The sequence below is a fragment of the Neofelis nebulosa genome, chromosome X (assembly GCF_028018385.1).
Source record: "Neofelis nebulosa isolate mNeoNeb1 chromosome X, mNeoNeb1.pri, whole genome shotgun sequence".
NCBI classification, from domain to species: Eukaryota; Metazoa; Chordata; class Mammalia; order Carnivora; family Felidae; genus Neofelis; species Neofelis nebulosa.
Genome location: NC_080800.1, coordinates 109801453 through 109822118, shown reverse-complemented (window position 1 = coordinate 109822118; position 20666 = coordinate 109801453).

Here is a 20666-nt window from a genome sequence, read left to right as displayed (position 1 = left end):
CCCAGGTGTTGTGCTTCCTCCTTAGTGGCAGCAGGTACCCCCCCCCCCAAAACTGTCCTTTACTTTGGAGGGGATACTCCGGCATGCCACAAACCACTGGGCATATAAAAAATTAATTGAAGTTGCATGTTCTCTGAATCTTCTTTGTGTTTTTCTCTTGCCCTCTGGATTCCCCTGTGTTTTACCAGGGCCTCTAATGTGCTTGCTACTTCTTGCTTATCTGGTCCAATTAACATGATGTCATCACTAGAGCAGACTGGTGTGATGTTCTGAGGAATGTTCAGATCTCTTTGGACTATAATGAGACCGAGGGCTGGAAAGTTAATAGAGCCTGGGGGCAAGATCATAAACACATTTTATTGTCTTGTTAGTTCCATGTGAAAGGGAACTGTCTCTGGTAATCTTAAATATTAATATTAATTTAATAATATTAAATATTAGGGTCTGCCTGGGTTTTGTAGTGTCGAGTCTGGTGAATTACATGGGGACATGATGGCAACAACTACCCCTACATCATTTGGGTGTCTAAGGGTGGCAGTGATCTCTGCCATTCATCCAGAGAATTGTAATTTACCATGCTTCTGAGGGGGGAGAGGGCACTTCAGTAATGCATGTTGTCTTACAAGACAGAGCCCTTTTTATTGTCTGTAAGCCAGGGTTGGGGGGCATAAGCTTTTCACAGGGAGAAGTGGGGGTGCTTCTGCAGGCCTAGAAGGGTCAGAGGACTCTGGAGAGTCAAGATGTTTTGAGTGCATCAACTCACATTCACCAGCCCAAGTCTTAGGGTCCCTTCCTAATCAGGATCCCAACATCTCCATACCAGACCTCCTGGGGATGAAGATTCAACCTTCCCTGGAGATCTGCTAGTCTTATCATTTAAGTCTTGGAACACTTAGCTGCTTTTTGCACCGGAAGGAGCAAAACACAAAGTCTTCGGCCCCTTAACGTGAGTTAATTTAGTTACAGCATTCCTCTCCCTAGTAGCATGATTCTGAAGAACATGGAAACGCTGAATTTAAGATCGATGGAAGTGGATACTCAAAGTAGAGGTGAAGATAAAGAAAGAGGAGGCAATAGAGAAGATGGTGGACAGAAAGTACACGAGAAAAGCTTGGCAACCTTGGCAACTTTTTGTTCTGTTGCGGTGTTAGACTCTATCAGCGCTGTGTGCTAATGAGCTGGGCTGTCACAAAGCTCTAGCCTTGATGCGTGAAGAAACACCAATCTGCAGCCCTGTCAGGGGCCCTGTGGGAGAAGGGGTTTTGTTTACTGAGCAATCTGGTGGCAAGGAGATTCATACCCTCTGTACTAGGATTCTTGGCCTGAAGACCTGAGTGAGTTGTAAGTACAGCACGTTGTCCCTGACTCGAATGCCATCATAATGAGTCGTTTACCTTGGGTTGCGTTTGTTTGTATTTTCATAAATGAATAATCACCCTACAACTCTGAAGAGGGCAATCTGAGTACTCTTGTGGACAAATGAGTGTCTTCATATGCCTTCTTGAAATTGCACATCAGAAGGAAAATAGCCAAAACGATAAGGTTCTCACTGGATTACAGAGAGGGCTGGGAGACCGCCATGTGTTTTAATACCAAATGATCGAGTGGCCCTACCGCCTGTCCCCTGATGGGGGGTATGTACAGGTAGCAGAAAGGATATGTTTGTGCCTTGGTTAGTTGTCACCATTCCAATCAAGAACATAACATACCTACTTAGCCATTTATGAGGCCCATCCTACCAGCTCAACGGTTTCTCAGCCTTCCCCTGGACCACTATAACAGTCTCCGAATTGCTTTTTCTGTCATTGCTCTCATACCCTTTGAATCTTTTCTCACAGTAGCCCCAGATAAATGTTGCTGTAGCACAGACTTGCTGACATCACTCCCATCCCTAAATCCCAATTGTCTACAGGATAAAGTTCCTCGATCTGTCTTACCAGGACGTCCATGTTTTGACCTCTACCCACAGCTCACATTTGTATTGAGCACGTACTAACTACTTTATGAGCAGCATTTTGTTTTATAACTTCATAACAAGCCTAAGAAGTGAATATGAGCATCACTGCTGTTTTGCGGATGGGGAAACTAAGCCCTCGAATCCTTAATCTCCTTGCCCGATGTCACAACACTAGGAAGTAACAGAGTTGAAATTTGAACCCAGATCTCCCCAATCCCAAAGCCTATTGTCATGACCCCCCCCCCCCCATATCTATCCTTCTTGGCTCCAGCTTCATTTCAGGCTGTGTCCACCTGCATTTCACCAACTGCCTTGTTCTTGCCCATACCCTATGCTTCATTTCTTTATTCACACTGTCATATGAGGAGATTTTTGTCTTCCCACTTGACTGTGACATTTTTGCAATCAGAAATCATTGTTTTATTCATCTTTAAATCTATACTGGTTATCTATTGCCACATAACAGCATTAGCACAAACACAGCAGCTTAAAGGAACACACACATGTTATCTCACACTTTCCGTGAGCCAGGAGTCTGGCCACAGCTTAGCTTGGTCCTCTGCTTAACGTCTCACAAGACTGTAATCATGTTGTTAGCTGGGACTTCTGTTTTACCTGAGGTTTTACTGAGAAAGGATTTACCTCTAAGCTCATGTGGTTGTTGACAGGATTCAGTTCCTTGTAGGCTGCCAGACTGAGGGCCTCAATTTGTTGTTGGTTGTCAGCCAGAGGTGACCCTCAGCTCCTTCTCCATAGAGCAGCTAACAACACCACAGCTTTCTTCTTCAAAGCCAGCAAGGGAGAGCACTTCTTTTAAAAACATGGGCATTATGGGGCGCCTGGGTGGCTCGGTCGGTTAAGCGTCCGACTTCGGCTCAGGTCATGATCTCACAGTCTGTGAGTTCGAGCCCCGTGTCGGGCTCTGTGCTGACAGCTCAGAGCCTGGAGCCTGTTTCAGATTCTGTGTCTCCCTCTCTCTCTGCCCCTCCCCTGTTCATGCTCTGTCTCTCTCTGTCTCAAAAATAAATAAACGTTAAAAAAAATAATAAAAATAATAAAAAATAAAAAACAAAAACATGGGCATTAATAGCTTATATAATGTAATCCTGGGTACATAATCACACACATTGTGTCACCTTTGCTGTATTCTATTGGTTAGAAGTAGTCACAGGTCCTGGCAACACTTGAGAGGAGGAGATCACACAATGGTGTGAACACCAGGAAGGGGGGTAATAGGGAGCACAATATCTCACCATCTAGATTTCGGGCTACCATATTGCACAACTTCCCCGAGTTGTACACTAGGAAAACACTTTACTAATTGCTCGGTTTATTATTTGCTGGCTGAAGGGACAAATAAATGAGAGCTAGACCAGTTTAGTAACAAAATCAATTGAGGTAGAGCATTATAGAAAGAGTTTTAACATGGGAATCCAGAGTTTCATTTGCCTGGGTCTCAGTTTCTGTATCTGTAAAATGAGGGCATGAGCCAGCTGATCTCTAAGGTCCTTTTCATCTTTACAAGTCTGAAATTCTAGATCGTCCTATTTTTTCCACCTTTATCATCCCAAATTTCTTCATGAAATAGTAATAGCGAATGCCTGCATAGTATTTACTTGTGCCGGATATGGTTCTAAATGATTTATATGTTTTAGATTCTCACAACAACATTATGGGGTGGGTCCTGTTATTTTCTCCATTATATGGATGAGGCAGCTGTTAACCTTAGAAATAAAATGTACAGTTATTTCACCAGCAAAAATGGGTGTGTTTGGGAATAGCAGAGAATTGCAATTTGGGACAAGCAAGTTATTGCAAAAGCACAGGTAAGACTGGAGAACAAAGTACAGAGGAAGGCTTCTTTATAGAGGAAAGGTGGGAGGTGGGAGGGCTGTTGTAAGCAAGAAGTCCTTTCGAGTAAGCTGGAAGCTGGAAGTATAAACTGGCTTTTCATCAGCTGAGTTCTGATTGTCTCTCATTGGCTGGACTGTTGCCAGGGAAGGAGGAAAATCTTTCTTCTTCTAGCTGTGGTAGCTTTGCAGTAGCTAAGTGGTAAGACTTGCGGGGTACCTCTCTTCCTGTTGGGTCTGCAATTGATGACAAGTGGTAGGGTGTGAGAGTTCCCCCTTCTGGTTTCCAGACTTTATTTTAATGTTTATTTATTTTTGAGAGAGAAAGAGACAGAGACAGAGACAGAAAGAGAGAGAGAGAGAGCACGCGAGTGAGTGAGCAGGGGAGGGACAGAGAGAGAGGGAGACACAGAATCCGAAGCAGGCTCCAGGCTCTGAGCTGTCAGCACTGAGCCCGTTGCGGGGCTTGAACTCGCAAACCGTGAGATCATGACCTGAGCCGAGGTCAGACGCTTAACTGACTGTGCCGCCCAGGCGCCCCTCCAGACTCCATTTTTAAATGGGGTTTCCTTCTGTCAATTTTCACACAGTACTGTGTTTCTAAAAGACACAGGCAGATGAGGGAGTGAAGGAGAGGAAGCATTTTCAAGGCATGGCAGGTCGTATTTAGAATTTCCTTTTCTCTCAAGGTTCCCATTTGAGGTTTAAGCAATAAAGGAGGGAAAGGGAGAGACCAGACAATAATTGCAGCTCTTTCTCAAACCCGCCATCTCCCCAGAGCATGAAAGGCACATTGGCAGAACCAAAGCTCCGCATAGCCAGCAAGGAGCATTGGGAGAGAGAATACTGAAAAGTTGTAACAGGGAATTAGAAGACTCAACGTGGAATCCCTCCTCCCTCCCTGCCCCAGGCAGTGACAGGCAGGCACCCGTCTCCCTTAGGTCCTTTCTTTATCCGCCTTGGATGAACAATGCCCCTTCCATGTTTGGAATTCCCAAGTAGAAAGACAAGTAGGTAGGGGTCATGCTGGTGTGGATGGTGGGAGGGAGTTGGGTGAAAAAGGCAGTGAAGCTGAACATACCCAAGAGTGACAGTTTCTTATTCATTAAATTATCAACTCCCTGACAGAACAGACTGAGTGGAAGTAAATCCTTATTAGGCCTGAACTGGACTGGCTTAGTCCTGCCACTTTGCTCTATAAGTCATTCCTTTATTTCTCTACCAGGTATAATCCTATATCAAAGAGCAAGGTATATTCTGATTTTTTATTGCTTTCCTGTGAAGTGGTGGTTTCCGGTGCAGGGAAAGATACAGGGCTAAATCACGCATTGTGATCTCTCAACCCCTTTCCATCTAAATTAAATGGAAAGTCAGCATCATGGCAAGCTGCCTACTTTGTTCCACACTTGGAGACTACATTTTAGCTTTTATGGAACAGAGTCAACAATTTAATGGGGAGAAATAAAAATTTATGTCCTTAATGATCACCTTGGAGAGAATGAAAACTCTGTCAACCTCCTTGACCCAGCCTGCAGACACAAAAAGGGACGTGTAGGCTGACGGTGTTTTCAGACAACACTCTGGGGTGTGGTGTGGGGGAGTGGAAAGTGGGCTCTGGGGCCCCATTTCCACTGAGTTAGCGATGGCCCCTGGGCAAATTTTTCCTGGGAGTCCTTGTAACTTGGTGCAGCGTCGACAAGCATGCCGTCTGCATTTTCTTTTCGCATCAAAATAACTTGCAAAGGTTTAAAATAAAGTGCAATGGAAAGTCCTTCTTTTCAGATGAATCATTAGAAGATTTTAATGATAGACAATTCAGAAATTCCAACCTAGCAGGGTGGTTAAGTAACATAACGTTTAGGAATGTGGACTGCCAAGCTAGACTATCTGGGTTCAAGTCTGGATGCTCACATTCACTGGCTGTGTGACCATGGGCAAGTTACTCAACCTCTCTGTGCCTCAGTTTTCTCATCTGTACTGCAAAGGTAATTATAATGTCTATACCCATGGGATTGTTATGAGGATTGAGTGAGTTAATATTTGTAAAGTGTTTAGAATGGTACCTGCATAGTAAGCATTATGTAAGTATAAAATGAATAAACTAATAATTATCTATTCACGGCCTGCTAGGTCTTATGATGTAGATTTTTCTCTTTCGTTTTACTTGACTACACTGAAATGTAAGCATCGTTATTCTTCATTTATTGACATGGAAATTGAGCCTCAGACAGGTTACGGGACTTCACACAGGTTGTATGTTTCAGACCAAGGTTCAAAATCAAATGTGCCTCCTTGAAAAGTGAAGGCTCCTATCACACACGGATAACTTTCACTTTGTAGCTCCATGAGGTTTTGCTGCCCACCTTCTTGAAGGATGTGGACCTTGAACGAACTTCTGATACCAGCTTTTCTAGCTCCTCTGGAGCAGTGGCCACAGGGGCCTCTGGCTGCCACATAGCTAAGTATGGGTTTTCTCTGGGTTTGTTACTTCTCATTTTAGGAGCACGCTTCTGGAAAGCTCTGAGTTCTCAGAGTAGGCACACATGAATGAACTGACTGTATCTTCTTTCATTCCCTAAAAGAATTTGGATAGTTGTGTCTGGCCTGACTTCTCAGAGAAACCACACTGTCCTCCTCAATCAGGTTACATTTCATTACCAGCTCATTATAGCTTTTCCGAATTTTGCCTGCCGGCTTTGCGTTCCGCAACCTATATAATCCCAGCTGCTATTCCTCCCTTTCCTTGTAGACCTCTAAATCCATGCTTCCCTTCCATATCTTAGCAACTAAGACCCCTACTCTAGGCCTCGCACTTCAGGGAACCCCCTCCCTGACCACCCTCAGGTGCCATCTCTCCTAATGGGATAAGGGTTCTGCGGGGCCACTCTTTGCATAGCAAGAGTATAGTGGACATAAGGATTTTGGAGTCGGACATACCTGAACTTTAAGCCCCTGTCCACTGACTGAATAGCTGTGATCATTGGGCATGTTCACCTAATCTTTCTGGACCTATATTTCTCCAACTGAGGAATGAAGACAATAAGACAGACCTCAGAGTGTTGTGAAAATTAAAGAAGCTAATGAATGGAAAATATTCAGAATGGTACCTGGTACTGAGACACTTCAGAAAACTTGAACTCCTTTTTGCATAATAACCTTCCAGAATCACAGACTATGCATTGTGGCAAACATCACTCCAATTTCTCTCTTGATTTCCTTAAAATCCTCAGATGGCTATTGCCTGGTCCCATTCCCCTTGATTGAACTACACTGGCATAGTTTATAAATTAAGATCAGAACATCCTGTGCATTTAGCACAGTCTAGTCTGGTACATCTATGTGATCTGATTCAAAATCCAATATGTGAGGAAAACGAGAAGGAAAGCAGCAAAGGGGGGAAAAAATGATACATTTCTTGACTGTGGTAGAATATGTTTCCAAAGCTGGCTGTAACATCATTTCCCATCCCACGTGCCCATTTTGCACTATGGTCTTACCATTCCTCCTCTTTTTTTTTTAAAGTTTATTTATTTTTGAGAGACACACACACACACACAGACAGAGAGAGAGGGAGAGAGAGAGAGAGAGACAGAATGTGAGCAGGGGAGGGGCAGAGAGAGAGAGGGAGACACAGAATCCAAAGCAGGCTCCAGGCTTCGAAGTGTCAGCAAGGAGCCCAAGGCAGGACTTGAACCCACGAACTGTGAGATCATGACCTGAGCTGAAGTTGGACGCTTAAGTGACTGAGCCACCCAGGTGCCCCACCATTCCTCCTCTTAACAGACAAATTTGCACAAGCCCCGTGACCTGTTTTGACCAACAGAATGTGGCAAGAGTAACAACTGAAACTTGAGAGATCTTTAGCTTCTGCCTTCTTTTAGCTTCTGGATTCTTCTTGTTGGAACCCAGCCATCATATTGTGAGATAGCCCAAGAAGGCTCACAGGGAGGCTCGCACAGAGGAACATCAAGGTCCCCAACCGATAGCTTCAGCTGAGCTCTTAGCTGGGATCCAGCACCAATTGTCAGCTTTGTGAATAAGGCCATTTTGGACCTTCCAGCCATCCCAGAGACCCAGCAAACACCCCCCAGGAAGTAGCAGAACCATCCAAACAATCCACATAAGAAATAACAAATTGATGTTGTTTTAAGCCATGAAATTTGTTGTTTGTTATACAGCAATAAGTAACTGAGGCTAGAACATTTTGTAATGATGGTGTATGCTATTTACCTGAAAGCATCTTTCAGTGATTAAAAACACAGGGAGAAGGAAACATATCATATTACCTTGTAACAGATTTGAGAAGACAGCCTCCTAGAAAAATTAATGGCACTTCTGTATTAGGAGTGCATAGACCTGTTCTTCACATCTATAGAAATGATTTTTTGGGGGCGCCTGGGTGGCGCAGTCGGTTAAGTGTCCGACTTCAGCCAGGTCACGATCTCGCGGTCCGTGAGTTCGAGCCCCGCGTCAGGCTCTGGGCTGATGGCTCGGGGCCTGGAGCCTGTTTCCGATTCTGTGTCTCCCTCTCTCTCTGCCCCTCCCCCGTTCATGCTCTGTCTCTCTCTGTCCCAAAAATAAAAAAAAAATTAAAAAAAAATGTTGAAAAAAAAAAAGAAATGATTTTTTTTTTTTACTATTTTACTGTAATGTTTTAAACAGATATGCATAGTGGTCAGTGTGAAGGACATATATCTGGTTCCTAATTGTGTTTCAAATTGTCAACCATCAAGAAAAAAGCCTGTTGCTGATATGAAGTGGCAATGATTGAGTTCCCATGTGACATTCATCTAGAGGCACAGAGACTTGCTGGGGGACAAGGTATGTTTTTTGCAATGACTTTGGATGCCATGATTTATTTTCTTTACTTTTGCATCACAATGTTATTTCCTGTTTATGTATCGCCTTCAACTGGTGCCAGGCATTGCCTGCTAATGCCAGACAGGTTCTTCTTCTCTCAGGGCTCAACTACTTTTTTAGTGCGAAAACCCTGAAACTTTAATATACTGCAGTAAGACCAAATATTTCTTGGTTCCACCATTATGGAGCCATTAATGGCTCCACCATTATGGGAGTCCTCAGTCCAAGGTCTTATTGTCTTGAATCTACAATTGTGCAAATGCAAGCCAGTATCTTGAACAATTAAGGTAAAGATGTTCCACAGTATGTTGAAGCTGAGATCATCATTTGGCACTGAACTCTGTGATGACCTAGGTAAGAGGGCTTCTCCTTAGCTATAGCATCTAGCCACCTAAACCTCTAATTCTGCATCCAGCAACTAAGATGCACAAAAGGAAATGGAAATAGTATGTTGTAGATCTACCCTAAATAAGAACCTTCTCTTGGAAAACACAGTCCTAATCATGCCTTATTGTTCAGTTCATTATATTTGTATCGGGAAGGTACCTGATCAGAGGTAGCCAGAGTTTTCAATTGCTGTTAACAAATTCTGAATAAGAGTAAATTTGTTTTCAAGGCAAAGGAGCAAATGCTCACTTGATTCAATGTTGCAAATAAATAGAGTATTATACTGGAAAGTAAAGGATTCACAGTGAAAAGGCATTTAAATACTGACCGTGCTTGGTACAAGCCCTAGGTTGGACTGTTTCTTCACTTTGGCTTGTCTCTCTGGGCTACTTCTTTCTCTCTAAAGGACATTTTCCCCAAATGACAGTTCTCAAAGTGTAGATAAAGCAGGTCTGTGATGCAGGCCGTTGCATCCCAATTTCATTTAAACTACAATCCATTATTTTCTTCCTACACTTATTCAAGAACTCATTGTTCATTATTTTTCCACCACTGTGTGATTAGAACAATTTGTATGTGTCTCTTGTACATTGGCCAGATAATGAAATAATCATTTGTGCATCTGCGCGGTATTTTATACTTATTGTTCAGTCTAATTCACTCTATAAAGCCATTTTATCATTCTCTAACAAGGATGGGAATCTCTGAGGCATCTGGTCAATGGGGACAGTTCATTTATTCATTCAACAAATACTTATTGGGTAGCTATTATGTGCTAGGCACCCTCTTCTTTGCACTGGAAAAACAGACCAGAATCCTTGTCTTCATGGAACTCATGCTAAAGAGGAGAGGCAGGCAATAAACAAATAAAGGAGTAAAGTACATGGTGTGTAGGAGGGTAAAATGTGCTATATAAAGATAAATGAAAAAGGAGGAAAGGCGTATGGCCAGAGATGTGTGTAAGTTTCAACAGGGTTGTTGAGGAATGCCTAATAATAAGATGGCATTTGAACAAAGACCTGAAGGATGTGAGGGAGCCAATAAGCTTTGTGGATACCCGGAAAGGAGCTTTCCTGGGAGGGAGAATAACAAATGTAAAGGCCCTCAGGCAGGAATATGCTTGGGTGTGTTTGAGGACGTCCTCTGTCTGTAATGGAGTGAGAGAGGGGAAGAATAGGAGGCAAGTTACAAAGATAATGGGCAAGGGTGCAGGCCTTTGTTTTTTAGATGAGTGAGGGAAAATGTTTAGATGATGAAAGCCTAGGGGTGATGGAATCTGACCATTTAGCTGTTTGCCTGTTGAGAATTGACTACAAGGTGGTAAAATCAGTAGCAGGGAGACTAATAAAGAAGTGACTGCATGGGGCGCCTGGGTGGCGCAGTCGGTTAAGCGTCCGACTTCAGCCAGGTCACGATCTCACGGTCCGTGAGTTCGAGCCCTGCGTCGGGCTCTGGGCCGATGGCTCGGAGCCTGGAGCCTGTTTCCGATTCTGTGTCTCCCTCTCTCTCTGCCCCTCCCCCGTTCATGCTCTGTCTCTCTCTGTCCCAAAAATAAATAAAAAATGTTGAAAAAAAAAATTAAAAAAAAAAAAAAAAAAAAAAAAAAAACAAGTGACTGCAATAATCTAGGGACCAGTTGATGGTGTTTTGGACCAAGGTGGTGGCAGTGGGTGAGGTGAGAAGGGATGGCATTCTGCATGTATTTTGTACATAGGAACCACATGGTTTGCCAACAAATTGGGTGGAGGGTGTGAGAGAAAGAGCATTCAGGGATGACTCCAAAGTTTTGGTCTGAGCAACTGTAAGTATTGGGTGTACTAAGATGGGCAGACTGGTGAAGGAGTCAGTTTTGGTAAAAAGAGGAGGAGGTTCTTTTGGGACATATCAAGTATGAGGCACCTATCAGACTTTCAAGAAGAGATGTCTAGTAGGCGGTTGGGTATCTCTGACGCAGAGAGATCTGGCCTGGGGAGATCTATTATGGAGTCGTCATTGCACAGATGGCTTTTAAACTATGAAAACAGATGAGATCACTACAGGGGTAAAAGGTGGATGGAAAGACACAAGGTCTGAGCCCTGTGCCTTCCAAGCAAGAGAATCGGGAACCAGCAAGGAGTCCTAAAAAGTATAGCTATTTGCAGCTGTTTGGATGTTAACACTTATGAATGGACAAAAGTATTTATGGCTAGAATCTCTTGGTACATCTAACTGATGCTCTAGCAAAGACCCTCTAACATAAGGGAAATGAAAGAAAGGAAGCAACTGATTCTTTGTATTGAACGTCTCAACTCAAAGGAAGCTTAGAAATGATCTAGTTCAACTCTTTAAATGTGTACATGGGGAAACTGAGGTCAAAGTCATAGGGCTGACAGGGGCACAGCTGGAACGCAAACCAAAGGCTCATGGCATCCTTGCACACACTCTTCAGTACATAGCTAGTCCTCTCCCCCCGCCCCCCAGAGCGAATGGGTGGGAATGTTCAAATAGATGTAAACTTGGGGGAAGCAACATATAAAAATTTCCTCTCAGTGTCAAGAGCTGAGGTAAATAAAAGAATGGTGACATCATGGGGCGCCTGGGTGGCTCAGTCGGTTGAGCATCCTACTTCAGCTCAGGTCGTGATCTCGCGGTCTGTGAGTTCGAGCCCCGCGTTGGGCTCCATGCTCAGAGCCTGGAGCCTGCTTCGGATTCTGTGTCTCCCTCCGTCTCTGCCCCTCCGCTGCTCATGCTCTGTCTCTGTCTCTCTCTCTCTCTCTGTCTGTCAGAAATAAATAAACATTAAAAAAATTAAAAAAAAAAAGAATGGTGACATCAGAGAGGAAGATTACCTGTTGGTGCTTCCGTTTCCTCTTTATAACAGAGGATTATAAAAGAGATTTCTAGTCAATTAATTAAAAAGACAAAAGTTTGGGGCGCCTGGGTGGTGCAGTCGGTTAAGCGTCCGACTTCAGCCAGGTCACGATCTCGCGGTCCGCGAGTTCGAGCCCCGCGTCAGGCTCTGGGCTGATGGCTCGGAGCCTGGAGCCTGTTTCCGATTCTGTGTCTCCCTCTCTCTCTGCCCCTCCCCCGTTCATGCTCTGTCTCTCTCTGTCCCAAAAATAAATAAAAAACGTTGAAAAAAAAATTAAAAAAAAAAAAAAAAAAGACAAAAGTTTGTTTTCCAGATACCACATATCAGTATGTAAAGGCCGGCTTAGTTCTTACTTAAAAAAAGGTCAGAGTCTGAATCTCAATGCTCTAGTCAGCTATGATTTCCCTCAGAAGCTTTGTAATCACTAATTCATTGAGATCTTATGATGTTAAGACGTTTCAAGGTCACAAGATGAGATGTCAGTGTCTGCTGAGAAATTGCCCACGAATGACAATCTCAATTTACACTTGTTCTTTTTTGAATTTAATTTTTGTTTTCTTTTTTCCTTCCTTCTTTCTTTTTGTTTGGTGTGAAAAATAAGATACGGATTTCATCCCTTTATTCAGCCAAATGGCTAGCTAGCCTGTCATCCCAGGAAATCTGTTTAATCAACCAGCTTCCTTCCTCACATTTCAAACTAACAGTACATTTTGTTCAAAGTACATTTGGGCCTACTTGGAGAATTTTTATCATGTTCCATTAATTTGTTAGTATATTCTTGGTAAGTAACACATAGTTTTATTGCTATATTCTTTTTCTCGCAGAACTAATCACATTTAGTAAGATGAATGTAAGATAAATATAGCTGTTGAGAATGCTCAAGTATTTCAGCATGCAAAACCTAAGATAATTTCTTCTGTACCTCATCTTTTAAAAAATGGGTACTAAACACAGTAGTTCTCATTATATGTGGTAGTTAAATTCTCCAAGGTCACCATAAACACTGAATTGGTGAATACTGGAATCCTTGCTTCTTTTTTTTTTTCTGCCCTCTTGAATTTCGCACTTTGCTTATTTGCACAGCTGTCTATTTGTAATGTCTTTTTTAAAATTTAGGGGCGCCTGGGTGGTTCAGTCGGTTGGGCGTCCAACTTTGGCTCAGGTCATGATCTCACAGTTCGTGAGTTCGAGCCCCACGTCGGGCTCTGTGCTGACAGCTCAGAGCCTGGAGCCTGCTTTGGATTCTGTGTCTCCCTCTCTCTCTGCTCCCCTTCTGCACTCTCTCTCTCTCTCAAAAGTAAATAAACATTAAAAAATATTTAAAAAATAATAAATCAAATTTCAAGTTAGCATACAGTGTAGTATTGCTATATTCTTCTGATGCCTTTTAGTATCCAAAGGTGCTAGGACACTCTCATTTCTTTTTTCAAAATTGTTCTGGCAGATTCCTCATGCTTATTTTCCAGGTAAATTTTGGAATAATATATTCAGGTTCCAAAGTGAAATATTATGTTAATATTTGTTGAGATTACGTTGAATATTTTGATTAATATAATTGATTTTGTAAAGCTATTTATATCTTCTCATAAAGAATAAAGTATGCCTTTTCACTTATTAGAATCCTCTTTTATGAATATCGGTAGAGTTTTACAATTTTGTTTCATTCATAAGGTCTTGTCCATATCTTGTTATTTCTAGGAAATTAATTTTTATTATTACTTTTACAAATGAGATATGTTTTTCCATTTAACTTATATTAATCACTACGTGGCAATAAGAAAGAATGAAATCTGGCCTTTTGTAGCAACGTGGATGGAACTGGAGAGTGTTATGCTAAGTGAAATAAGTCATACAGAGAAAGACGGATACCATATGTTTTCAATCTTATGTGGATCCTGAGAAACTTAACAGAAGACCATGGGGGATGCGAAGAAAAAAAAAGAGAGGTTAGAGAGGGAGAGAGCCAAAGCATAAGAGACTCTTAAAAACTGAGAACAAAACTGAGGGTTGATGGGGGGTGGGAGGGAGGGGAGGGTGGGTGATGGGTAGTGAGGAGGGCACCTTTTGGGATGAGCACTGGGTGTTGTATGGAAACCAATTTGACAATAAATTTCATATTAAAAATAAATAAATTAAATAAATAAACATATTAATGTAGTATGAGTGTTATTGAATTTTTATTAACAATTCTAACCAATTTATAAATTATCTTCTAACTTAAGTCATTTCTCTGAGATTTAATGGTATATAGCTATTTTCTGTGTTGATAATAAGTTTTCTTCTTTTCTCTTTTATATATCTTATTTTCTTCTCTCCTATAAATGCTCATACTTCCAGAACAACATGAAATAATAGACAACACACTGTTTGCCTTGTTCTTGATTTCAGTGGAAATCTATTGTTTCAAAATTAGAAATGTTCTGTTTGACAGGGGGCTAAGAAAGTATCCACCTCAGGGCGCCTGGGTGGCTCAGTCGGTTAAGCGTCCGACTTCAGCTCAGGTCACGATCTTGCGGTCTGTGGGTTCGAGCCCCGCATCAGGCTCTGGGCTGATGGCTCAGAGCCTGGAGCCTGCTTCCGATTCTGTGTCTCCCTCTCTCTCTGCCCCTCCCCCGTTCATTCTCTGTCTCTCTCTGTCTCAAAAATAAATAAACGTTAAAAAAAAAATTAAAAAAAAAAAAAAAGGGAAAGTATCCACCTCTTGGGGCACCTGGGTGGCTCAGTCGGTTAAGCTTCTGTCTTCGGCTCAGGTCATGATCTCGCGGTTCGTGGGAGCCCTGCGTCGGGCTCTGTGCTGACAGCTCAGAGCTTGGAGCCTGCTTTGGATTCTGTGTCTCCCTCTCTCTCTGCCTCTCCCCCACTTTCTCTGTCTCTCTCTCACTCTGTGTCTCTCTTAAAAAATAAACATTAAAAAAAGAAAGTATTAATCTCTTTCATATTTTAAATATTCATGTTTTATTTTCAAAGAAATCAGTATAGATAAACTTATTCATTCACCTGTTTATTGAAATAACCACATGCTGAGTCTTTATTCTTTTGATTTATTAAGATATCAAACATTAACATAATATAAATTAATATAATATAATACAAACTAGCCAATACAATACAAATATTAATATAATATAAATATTAATTTAATATTGAATATTGAATAGTGTTTTACTTCCTAGGGAAAATTCCACTTGGTTACATTATGTCAATGTATTAATTCATGTGAAGACAGATTCTATTTGCTAAAGATTTAGGGTTTTTAAATCAATATTCAGAGATCGGCTCTATCTTCAGTTTTCTATTTTGTCCTTATTGTTTGGTTTGGGGAACAATATTGTCTTTTTCCAGTCACCTCCCCCACCTTCACTCAACACACACAAACACACATACATTTTTTTCTGAGTAGATACTTAGTGGATAGTCTAACTACCCCCCCCCCGCCAAACAACTACCTTTCCCTTTTTATCACTATAAAAATATTTGCTTCATCAACAAACAAATAGGAAAATTTATTTTTGCCCACTTGAGAAGCTCTGCGATGGATTGCTGGGGATCTTCACGTATGAGAAATTGGTGTTCTTTTTTTTCCTCTTTACTTGTTGACCCCCTTCACCCATTTCTCCCATGCCCCACCCAATGTACACTTGTTGTTTTGACAGTTGTTGAGGGAGATGGTTCAGGCTTTCTGCCTCCCAAGAAAATGGAACTTCTCTTGACAAGTCCAAGCTGGCGTGTTCTGGAACACACAGTGAAGTAAGCGGGGTGGAGCTCCCCCTGCCCACCTCCTCCTCTAGAGTAGCACGTGGTTTTAAATTGGGAAGAGAGCTTCGATGTTCAGAAATAGAGACAGCATAGATGGGTCCCAGTGTTCAGGTCTAGAAATGAACTGAGCTAAGAAAGGCAAACATATGTGGCCTGGGGGTTCCATATGATTTTTGCTTTCTTTCCACATAGTGCTGACCTAGCCATGAGTAGTCCTGAACAATTCTGAAACAGACGTTTTGAAGTCACCAAATTTTCTCTTTTGGAGATATCAGATGGAGCTGGCCATGGCCTCTTCAGCCCTATCTCCCAGAGAAAAGGATGTGTTAGCCCGAATTCCCTGGGGAGTTATTGCTGTGAACTCCTTGTCAGAACTAGGTCAGAGCTGAGTCTCTGCTGACCAGTGGTCATCTATCAACTGTAACAGACACTGGAATAGGCCAGGTGAGGGCAGCAAAGGGCTGATCATGGACCATGATTTGTGCCCAGTGTCAAATAACCCAGAAGGCTGATGCAGAGAAGCGCATGCTTGATAGAGGGTATTTATTAGGAAGGCCAAGGTTGCAAGGATTAGATGAGAGTGAGAGGGAACAGAGGGTGTTCCAGAGAAAAAGAAATTCAGGGGTACATGCTGGTAGAAGGAAACTATAAGTGCATGGGAACCAAATTAATACCAGGAAAGGAGGGAAGGAACTTTCTGGCAACTGTTTTTGAGCCAGATGCTTTATCTGTAATTATAACTATCATTTAGTTAAGAATGGATACAGGGGCACCTGGGTGGCTCAGTCAGTTAAGCTTCGGACTTCGGCTCAGGTCATGATCTCACGGTTTGTGAGTTCGAGCCCTGTGTCGGGCTGTGTGCTGACAGCTCAGAGCCTGGAGCCTGCTTCAGATTCTGTGTCTCCCTCTTTTTGCTCCTTCCCCACCCGTGCTCTGTCTCTGTCTCTCAAAAATAAATAAACATTAAAAAAAAATTTTAAAAAGAATGGATACAATTTTTCAACTAGTCACTATGTGTTAGGTACTGTTAGGTTATTAAGTGTTTATATGCATGTATATGAATATATGTACACATATACATATGCACATGTTATATATGTAAATATATTTTTATATATAGTATTGAAGCCGTGTTATCAATACATGGATAAGAGTAGATAGAGAAGAGTCGCAAGGCTTGAGCCCTGGACAATACATTGTTTAGAAGTGAGAGAGAGATGGGGCGCCTGGGTGGCTCAGTCGGTTAAGCGGCCGACTTGGGCTCAGGTCATGATCTCGCGGTCCGTGAGTTCGAGCCCCGCATCGGGCTCTGTGCTGACAGCTCAGAGCCTGGAGCCGGTTTCGGATTCTGTGTCTCCCTCTCTCTGACCCTCCCCTGTTCATGCTCTGTCTCTCCCTGTCTCAAAAATAAATAAAACGTTAAAAAAATAAATAAATGCTAACATTTAAAAAAAAAATTAAAAAAAAAAAGAAGTGAGAGAGAGAATGAGCAAGAAGCCCAAAAAAGCAATAGCCACATGCTGAAGTGTAAAAAAAAAAAATTATATATATATATAAAATGATATAATCTATATTATATTACATATAATATATAATGCTTCATTATATGTAATGTAATTTATAATTTAGCATTATACATAACATTTAATTTAACAGCTGAGGAAACAAATTCAGAGGCCATTTGCCCATGTTCACGGTATATAGTTCAGCTGACCCACCAATTCATAACTTACTGATACAAAACCAATGCTCTTTCTACAATATTATACTGTCTCTTATGATGGATATAATGAACAGACGCAACAAAATGCAGTGAGGTGAGTATTAATAAATTTGCATTTACCAATGAAGAAACCAGAAGACCTCATCGGTAATATAGAAGTAATGATATCCAAATCATTGGGCTTTTGTGTAGATTAAGTTATTTTATTTGATAGACATTTATTGTGTTCTTTTTGTGTGTGTGTGTCCCAGGGACTGTACAGATTAGAGGTATAGACACAGTTAAAAAGGACATTTATATTCTTTTTAAAATCACTGAAGACACAGACTGCTCTGAATGTGTCTCTTCCCTTCTGCCTTCAAAGAGTTAATCAATCCAAAGACACTAAGCTGCTTAGCAATAGGCTATGGATCGAAACCCTGTCGAGGTAGTACAAGAGGACATAGGTCAAGGCCACTAGGTTGACAGCAAAAATTAATGAATGTTCAGAAAGCACAGAATTGGTGAAGCATGGCCACTGAGATACCTGCTTCTGGGTTGAGCCAGAACTTGCAGATCAACTTTTACTTGCCTTCTATTAAAAGACAAGAACAAATAGGGATCTCTCATCTTGAGATCACTAAGCTTATTGTCAGGAAAATAATGGAAAGTGTGTGTGTGTGTGTGTGTGTGTGTGTGTGTGTGTGTTATTTATTCATTTATTAGGGCAAACTTCACAAAACATAAAATTTACCAATTCAGCTCTGCCATTTTACATTCCCACCAGCAATGTATGAGGTTTCTAATTTCTCCACAACCTCATTGAACACTAGTTTCCATGTCTTTTTAAATTTTTTTAAAATTTTTATTTAAATCCAAGTTACTTAACATAAAGCATAATGATGGTTTCAGGAGTAGAATTTAGTGACTCATCACTTACATACAATACCCAGTGCTCATCCCAACAAGTGCCCTCCTCAGTGCCCATCACCCATTTAGCCCATCCCCCTCACCCATCTCCCCTCCAGCAATCCTCAGTTTGTTCTCTGTTATTTAAGAGTCTCTTTTGGTTTGCCTCCCTCTCGGTTTTTATCTTAGTTTTGCTTTCCTTCCCCTATGTTCATCTGTTTTGTTTCTTAAATTCCATATATGAGTGAAATCATATGATACTTATCTTTCTCTGACTGAATTATTTCACTTAGCATTATAATCTAGCTCCATCCACGTTGTTGCAAATGGCAACATTTCATTCTTTTTGATTACCAAGTAATATTCCATTATATATATTATATAATATATATAATATATCATAATATAATATGTTATGTTATGTATATTAATATGTTATATATAATATATACACCTTTATGATTCTAGGCATCCTAGTGAGTACGAAATGGTACCTCATTGTGGTTTTGATTTACATCTTCCTAATGACTAATGGTGTTGAACATCTGTTTATGTGCTTTTTGGCCATTTGTATATATCCTTCGAGGAAATGTCTCCCTTGCCCATTTTTATTTGGTTATTTCTCTTTTTATCATTGAGTTGCAAGAGTTGTTTATATATTCTGGATCAATTTGTTTATCAAAAATATGATATGCAATGTCATGTTATATGATTTGCAAATGCTTTCTCCCACTCTCTGGGATATCTTTCCATTTTCTTGATAGTGTCTTTTGAAACAGAAAAGTTTTTTTTTTTTAATATATGAAATTTATTGTCAAATTGGTTTCCATACAACACCCAGTGCTCATCCCAAAAGGTGCCCTCCTCAATACCCATCACCCACCCTCCCCTCCCTCCCACCCCCCATCAACCCTCAGTTTGTTCTCAGTTTTTAACAGTCTCTTATGCTTTGGCTTTCTCCCACTCTAACCTCTTTTTTTTTTTTTTCCTTCCCCTCCCCCATGGGTTTCTGTTAAGTTTCTCAGGATCCACATAAGAGTGAAACCATATGGTATCTGTCTTTCTCGAAACAGAAAAGTTTTTAATTTTGATAAAGTCCAGTTTATCTGGTTCGTAGGCTTGTACTTCAGGTTTCGTAACTCAGAAACCATTGTTAATCCAAGGTCATAAAGATTTACACCTATGTTTTCTTCTAAGAATTTTATCATTTTAGCTCTTACTTTCAGGTCATTGATCTATATTGATTTAATTGTTGTATATGATGTGAAATAAGAGTACAAATTTATTACTTTGAATGTGGGTATGCAGTTATTCCAGTATCATTTGTTGAAGAGACTGCTCTTTCATCCTTGAATGGTCTTGGCTCTTTTACCAAAAATCAATTGACCATGGTTATACGGATTTATTTATGTACTCTCCATTCCATTCCATTACTGTATATGTCTATATTTATGTCAGTACCACATAGTCTAGGTTACTGTAGATTTTCATTAAGTTTTGAAATCAGGAAGTGTCAGTCCTCTAACTTTGCTGTTCTTTTTGAAGAATATATTGACTGTTTTGGGTACCTTGCATTTGCATAGATATTTTGGAATCAGCTTGTCAGTTTGTGAGGGAAAAAATAGCTTGGGAATTTGATAATCACTGGGAATTTGATAGTGATTGCATTGAATCTGTAGATCAATTTGGGGATTAAAAATATTAAGTTTTCCAATCCATGAACATGGAATGTGTTTCCATTTATTTAAACCATCTTTAATTTCCTTCAAAAATATATTACAGGGGCACCTGGCTGGCTCAGTCAGTAGAGCATATGACTTTTGACCTTAAGGTCATGAGTTTGAGCCCCATGTTGGGTATAGAGATTACTTCAAAAATGTACTACAGCTTTCACTATACAAGTATCTCACTTTTTGTTAAATTTGTTCCTAGGTATTTTATTCTTTTTTTAAATTTCTTAATGTTTATTTTTGAGAGAGAGAGACAGACAGACAGAGTGAGGATGGGGCAGAGAGAGAGAGAGAGAGAGAGAGAGAGACAGAATCCGAAGCAGGTTCCAGGCTCTGAGCTGTCAGCGCAGAGCCCAACGCGGGGCTTGAACTCATGAACCAAAAGATCATGACCCAAGCCGAAGTCAGACACTTAAATCGACTGAGCCACGCAGGCGCCCCAGTATTTTACTCTTTTTAAATGCTACTTTCAATGGAATTTTCGTCTTTCATTTTTAGATTATTTTTTGCTAGCTTATAGAAGTGCAGTTGATTTTTGTATCCTACAGATTTTTAAATTCATTTCTTGTAATAATTTTTTTTCTTTTTCCTTTTTATTTTTAGAAGAACTCCTTATATTTTTTTCTTTTTAAACATGCTTATTTATTTTTGAGAGACAAAGAGA